Consider the following 8041-nt stretch of genomic DNA (forward strand, 5'->3'; position numbering starts at 1 on the left):
CACTTATACATTTACATATTAAATCTGTAGATCTATTTTATACTAGGATCCTTTTGCTTTCTGTTTCTGTGACATATGTATACATGTATAAACAACTTTAAGTTACGCATTGAGGTTGCATTCAAATTTATTATGAACACCTAGTGTGGTAGAGCTGAACCATAAATCATGGACTTGCTCCCTTCAGCTTAATGTTATGCGTGAGTGTACCTATTATGAGATGTTAAATCACATGTATCTACTGCAGTTTAAAGTTATTACTGATTATTTAAAAGCGATGCTTACCTTTTTCTTGCATGCATGCATGTATGCACGTGTGTGTATTCCCAGGCAGACTGTCATATATCTTGATCTCTCCGTTTCCTTGATGGGGCACTTGGATAATAAGAAGTCCTAGAAATCCTTGATTTCACTATTTCATCTGACTATTATTTATTACTCATAGACATTTATATTTATGTATCTTCAGCTCAAGCCCAGCATGTTAAAACATCATTTCCTCCCACAGCCCCCTAAATGGAAATCACTACCGTTTATAGGATACTCGCATCATTAACATTCTGCCAGCAGTGCACTAGCAGTCCAAGAAAAAGTTTGAAAGTAGATCTCAAATTTGATCCTGCAATTTCAGAATGTTTTCACCTTGCCTGGCAGAACCTGAATCCAATCCCTGTCTTTTGAATTTGACTACTAATAAAAAAGAAAAACGAAAACGAAAAACAATCAAATGGAAGATTAGGAAACCTGTTCAGGCAAATGGGAGAAGTCTGAAAAAGGGAGAGCACTGGAGAAGGACAATAAGAGCAATAAGCATCCCATATGTGATATCTGTCAATGTCACAGAGGTCACACCTAGAAATGACCCAAATCCCCAGTTGGGAGCTGCCAACTGATTTCTAGACACAATAGAAGGAGGAAGCAACAGCTTGAAAGCAAAGATATTTACTGTTCCACCAGTGCACAGAATTTTTCTGAAGTCTTCTTGCATCTAATGCTGGAAGGAAGGAAGGAAGGAAGGAAGGAAGGAAGGAAGGAAGGAAGGAAGGAAGGAAGGAAGGAAGGAAGGAAGGGAGGGAGGGAGGGAGGGAGGGAGGGAGGGAGGGAGGGAGGGAGGGGAGGGAGGGAAAGGAAGTAAGGGAGGGAGAAAAGGGAGGGTGGGAGGAAGACAGGAAGGAAGGGGAAGGAGGCAGGGGGGGAAGGAAGGAAAAGGGAGGGAGGGTGGGTAAGTGGGAGGAGGGAGGGAGGGAGGGAGGGAGGTTCAAGTGTTATGAAACAAATGTTGTGATGGAATGGAATTATGAAGGCCAAGCTCAGGGAGATAAGCATTTTCTTGGCTCACCAGAACCGCGTGAGAGGAACAAAAGGATGAGACTGGCACCTCCCTGAGGAATTCACACTGTTGTGGCTGGAGGATTTTGGGAGCTGGGGTTAGAATCTGGGAAGATTGATGTCAGGCCTAGCCCAAGGAACTCCAAGAGACCATACAAATTCAGTCCAGCTATGTTTATTAGCTACAACCTCTAGCAAGAATCTTCCCAGACTAAAACCCCAGTTCCCAAAATCCTCCAACCACAACAGTGAATTCCTCAGGGAGATGCCAGTCTCATCCTTTTGTTCCTCCCCCGTGGTTCCGGTGAGCTAAGAAAATGCTTATCTCCCTGAGCTTGGCCTTCATAATTCCATTCCATCACAAATGTGAATGTAATAAGTCAATGCCACATGGCATTCATTTATTTTCCTCTAACCACCAGAACAAATCCATTGAAGATCATAAGGATGGAGAGAAAAGGCAGTTTGGGTTGAATGCCTTTTAATGTAAATTCAGATTATCAACTGTTGCTCTCATAGAACAAAAGAAAATACTCTGAAACATGGTTAGTCAAACTCTGAGGGTATGGAACTGTTTTGTTTCAAGGCTTGGGAACATAGCTGGCTTGGGACGTTAGAAGTTGGAATCTATGATATCTGGAGAGCACCAGGATGCAGAAGGCTTCTTGAGGACATTAAAATCTCCTTTGGAAATGTGCTAGTTTTATATTATTTTGGGTGACCAATTATTAATGTTCTGAGAATGCATATTTTAAATAGCATTTGGAATATACGTTTTCCTTCTTTTTCTCCTTGTCTGAAATCTGACATTTTTGATAAGTAGAATAGTTTAAGAAAATATTCTACATACAGCATAGGAAACTCCAGACATTATAGATATCTGAGAAGGAAGAATAAAATGAATGAAATAATGAGCAAATAACAAAGCAGAGAGGGTTTTGACAGCAAAAATGAATGGAACAGCCAAAAAGGAGGGAAAGGTCTTGTTTATTCCTAACCCAGTTTGGTTCAATTTTCTTGAGAATAACAATAATTAGTCCCTAAATATCCAGATGCCTATCAGCATTCTGTTACTTTCAGTAACACGTACTTTTAGCAGTTGTACGTCATCATCCACAGGCACTGCGACTAGACAGCATGTCTGTGTTACCACACTGAGATCAACTTATACAATTTGGCGTCATTCTCCTTTAGGTCACTGCATAAGTAAACAACCATCTGATGCTTTGTCCTTTAGGTAGCAAACGTTCTGTGTACCCACATACACGAGGGAGAAGAAGGCTGCCACAGGATCCTTACGGAACATCTTCTCCACTCTCTGTAATTTTGTAAAAGTACAATTAGGAAATTTCCCTAGTAGATGGGCAGTCTCTTCAGGCTGTGCTCTGGATCAATGAATCTGCTTGATTAAAGACTGTCCTCCTTGAAGTGCAGCCCAGTGGGCACCATGCCTGCAGGGAAAAGATTCAAAAATGCCAAACTGCAATTGGTGCAGGTGGGGGCATGGGGGTCTGTATGGCAAAATAACTCCAGTGTGACTCTTTGGAAACAATCTGAGCCAGTGTATCTCTTTACTCAATACTGAAACAGATGTAGAGCAGCTGGGTGGTAGCTAATTGCCTCTTCTACATGCTCAGCTTTTTCAAGTAATTGTGTTCCCTTGTAGCTATAAAATTGTAATTCTATTCCCCCTGAAGCATCAACATTTCTGTGTGCTTGTGCTTTCCTAAAGCATACTGACATTTGAAAATACCTAGTCTGTTGACATGCAGGATAATTACACCTTTGGATAATAATGCTTGGTGTTTAAGTAATACTTGTATACAGTATCCAAAGCACTTCATTTTCACAATCCTAACTGTAAAAAATGTATTTAACGTGGCTTGGCATTATTTAGGAGCCAGGTCACTTGGGTTGCTGCAACAGATTAGAGTGGGTTAAAAATCAGAGTTTGCAAACCCAAACACTGGGAACTTTTTATGAGGCATGTTCTGCATGCTGATGATAAACTACTTTGCAACAGCCTTCCACAATTTGGTGCCTTCCCATTTTCTCCCAGGATGCAACTTTTAGAATTCCAGGGTAGGCTGGGATTTTAGAAGGTGTAACCCCAACACATCCAGGGAGCATTAAGTGAGAAGGAGGGCTTACATGTAATGTCATCAACAATGAAAAGCAAGCCCATGTTCTATGAAACTTCCTGCCCTAAATGTAGAGAGTGAACTTCATCTGTTTCATTCTATAGTTGATTTGGGGCACTTCCAGTGTTTTTGCCTCCCAAGCTTTCAAAATGGCCTTTGCACCACCCCAGAAAAGTCTCCCTTGCTGGCTGCTGAAGAACTTCACAAGCTGACAAGTGCTGTCTCCATCTGCCAAAGGAGGAGCATAACAATCAGCATTCTAGCCAGGGCTACGCCCCATCTCATCCTTGCTTCATTATATTTGTTTTGTGACGAGGAAAAAGCAGCCATTGTGTAGGAGTAAGAAAAGCCCTCAATTCCCCTAAAGAAGATGGAGAATGGCAGCAAGGTGCCATGGTGTCTTGTCACTGGGGTGGGGGGGAAGAAGCTGTTTCCAACGATGGTACAGGAATTCTTGCCAATGGAAAAAGCCTACACCAGTGTTGTCCAAACTTGGCCACTTTAAGATGAGTGGACTTCAACTCCCAGAATTCCCCACCCTGCAGCCCTTCCACAAAGCATCTTCTCTGGAGCAGCAGCTGTGCTACAATAGCTTCTCAGCTGCAGAAGATGTCCCCAGTTGCCACGAGGACACAAGGACATGACACTGATCCCAACTTGGGATAGCCCCTATATGCAGAAGCTGCCTGACAGAAAATTTCTGTGCTGATTTCAGATACCTATGCAAATTGGCCCAATTCAACTCAGGATTTTCAGGATTTAATGTATAGCTCTCATCTTTCAGGCCAGCGAATGAGATAGCAAGGAGCCAGCAAGTTGCTTCTCCATGAAGGCCAGATGTATTCATTTTCCATCACTCCTGGCTTGATGGTATATGCTTAGCTAAAGTTATATCTATTGTTAATTTCTATTGGTATGCATTAGAACATTTTGGATTTAAGCCTAAGTCAAATCAGTGACTCTCTGAATTAATTCAAGAAAAAGTGAGTTACTTTCCATTCACCAAACTGGGGTTAAGAGTGGGCCTTGCAATCTTTCTATTTTCCTAATAAAACTGTCTAATCTGGCCCATTTTCTTTTATTTCAGTCTTCTTCAACCAGTTCCTTGAATGAAGAGAGAATGTAGCAATTATGACTTTATAACCCCAGGATAACTGGTTATGTAATTTGGTACTAGAGCCAGATTCCACCACTAATTGCTAGAATTTATATTTCCAAGGGGAATTCAGCTGAACCTAACAGAACTTTCTTCTGAGTAGTCAACATGCAAAGAGTCACATTGTTCAGCTGTGATTCCGTTTACAGGAAGAGCCCAGCAGACAATACTGAACCAAAATCTGTTTCAGCAGAAGATGAATGGAAGCTCTCTCTCAAGCCAAAGCGTGCCCAAAAATCCTTCTGAAGTGTTCCATATTTTAAGGAGCACTATAATAAGTTGGAAAGAATGTCTACAAGGACCAGTTTACAATTCTCAAGGGCAATTCCGACAGCTGTATCTCCAAATTTATTTTTTATACTATTTTCCAAGTAATTGGAATGGGTGACAACTCCTTGATAAAGGACAGAGAGGGGTGCAGATTTCTGGTGAATTTTTTTTAACAGCTTAGCTGCCAAGAGCACAGATGTTAGAGGTTGTGTCACAGCAAGGTGCTAAAGGCTGCACAAAAATGTTAGAGAGCATTAATTATCTCCCAAATGCTGTTCTTTAACCCTCTGCAACTCAACGTTCCATTACTGCCACAATAACAGATGAGAAATGGAATTCAGGCAGAAGCTTTGACAACAGTGAGGAGACAAGTGAAAGGTTAACACGGAAAGAAAAGCACCATCCGAACACCATTTCAAACAGCTTTTCTGAAGAAAGGGCCGCATCTCCATTTAGAATTCAGACCCCTGAGGGGAGAAGTGGATATTCACACAAATGCTGCCAGTTGAGGAAACCCACAACCGGCGGGATTGAAGAATCCACTTCTGAGGCAATTTTGGAATTTAAAATGTAGCTTAGTGCTTTCTGAGAGGTGATGTATGTTGTAAAGGTTTAGACGGTTACGTATTTATTTATGGAACATGCATGAAGCACTTAAGCCCTCAACAGCCCTCCAAGGCAGCCTAGAAATGTCGTTTCTCTATGCTTTAAAAATAACCCCACGATTCTCCTGCAAACGACTCAAATTGGATTGCACAATGTAAATGCAGAAAAAGGATGAAGCATATTGACAAACTAAACAAAGCAGCTGAAACAGACAAATAAATCAAACTAAACTAACACTCAGGAAATAAAATTAAGCAACACCACAGGGATAGGTTCTCACTTCCAACTGAATACAGGAAGACTAACCTTTGGGGGGCCACAAACGATATGTACAGATTCTGCCTTGTGTGTGCTGTCACACAAGCTGTGCTTCTGAAGGCAACAATGCACACAAGCAGCAGCTGCTCTCAGCCAGCATCTTGAATTGCGGTCAGGAATTAGCTTACTCCCAAAGCCACTAGCAACTGATCATTATTTAAAACAACAAGATCAAATGATTGCAATAATCCATAGGTGCAAATGATTTGTCTACAAAAGATGATACCAGTTGGTCCCAGCAAACAGTGTAATCCAGCCAAGACTATCTGGTAAAACTGTTGACCAACTTTCTTCTCAAACGTGGATAACCTTGAAAATGGGTTCTAATCCATGATCAGTCAAATGCATTATGAGACTTCCTCCATTGTTGTGCTAGGGTTTTTTCACCCATTTATTGCCCAAAAGTTCCATTAAAACCCAAGTTACTAAGTGTCTTGAAAAGTGCATGTTCAGGAGAAATCAGGCTAATAAACTACAGCTTTCCCCCACTCTCAAAGGTAATGAGGCCGCAACAAACTCGCTTGCCTCACAATCATCACAAATCCATCTAGAACTCTAAACCTTCAGAGCTAACCATCTCAATAGCTTTACCCACCCCAGCAGATAATTTGAAGGGGTGAAAGGCCTTTGCCAGTCTTCGGAGCCCTAAAAATGCCCAGCCTCATTATCTTTTGGACCCAGCCCTGCATTTTATTCAGCATGGTGCTGACAGGGTTCAAAGCAAGATTTATACATAGTTTGTCTTTGCTGGAACTGTCAAAAGTCAGTGTAGGTACATTTCTCTATACCAAGACCTAATTTTCTGCCACTTGCTTTGATTTGCTGTTCCATCTTTCCCATTTTCTTGATTTAACATCCAATTATTTCTTGTCCTGTTGCCAGCAAAAAATAATATTTCATAAACTCTCCTAGGCTGATTTTTTTAGATACTGTTTTAAAGGCAAATTTTAGCAGATTTTAATACATGCACATCATTATGATGGGAATCTGGCATTCATTGCTGTACATTAAGTGTGTCTGGCTTCTGATTCTTAGGCAGCTCTGGGGAGTAAATAAGGTGGTTTAGAGCAAAGGAGAAAAAATACGTTTCCTAATTGTATAGAAGGGGGAGTTTCATATACTGCAAACATACATCCTTATTTACAAGCATTTTATTTATCTATGTTTCAGGCACCTGTTCATTGTTCACCCTACCCCCAAATTATATCCTCTGGGTAGAAATTGATGCTTTCTAAAATGTGAGCATGCAACATATGTTCACTAAGGTTCCCATTGTTGCAGTTTTATCCAAGTCCCTTTGGTCTCTAGAAAGTAGGCTTTTGAGTGGAATGACTATGCGTATTGTCTCTAGTTTATATGCATATAAAATGCATGGGCAAGAACACCTTGCAGCAGAGGGAGAAAAAAGAAACATGGCTATTGTGTAAGCCTGGCTGTCCACCAACTGTTATGAAGCGTGCAGCCATGTCATCCGGCTAACTGAAGTGTTTTCATGCCAGCTAGCCATGACTAAGAAGCGGTGCTTGAACTTGTCTTTTTCCTCCTCCTCCTCCTCCATCTCTTTTTGTTCTCATGCGTTATGCAGTTTACATTTTAAGCTTAAAGGAGGGACCGTCTTTCTGATAAGAGCTGGAAACCACACTTTGAGCATTTTTAGGTGAAGTGCAAGGGAAGAATACAATTGCATATAATAACATATCAGAGGTGCAAAATATGCTTTCCTGTTATTTCTTTAGTTGCATGCATAAAATACCATGGAATTATCTTGCCTTATTCTGCCGGGGGTTCCTGGGCAGTTCTTTCATGAACGGTTTTCTACTTAGCCGTGCGTGTATGGGTATGCACAATAGCAGCGTGCACCTGTGCTATTTTGTGTGCACCAGCACACGTTCGTTGGATTCACACATAGCACTAAGCCATAATGTGATTTGTTCAGTTTTATTTAGTAACATGGGTGAATTAGGACTGTGCAATACTCTGGATTCAGTTCCAGAATGGAGGGTTGGAATGCAAGGGGGAAGTTGCAGTCTGGAGTACCAGACTGCAACTTCTTAACACAATTTAGTCTTCTCCCAGCATAGGCATCCACATGGAGATGGGGGGAGAGGGAGTGATAAAATTAGCATTGTGATGTCATAACACAACCCAGGTGACTCACGTGCACAGTTTGTCACTTTGGAGTCATCTTGATTTGTATTCTGTTTCCCAGGATCAGGGGGGG

This window comes from Python bivittatus, unplaced genomic scaffold (assembly GCF_059951505.1).
Source record: "Python bivittatus isolate LINGU-HERP-01145 unplaced genomic scaffold, Pbiv_v1 ctg000700_np1212, whole genome shotgun sequence".
Lineage (NCBI taxonomy): Eukaryota > Metazoa > Chordata > Lepidosauria > Squamata > Pythonidae > Python > Python bivittatus.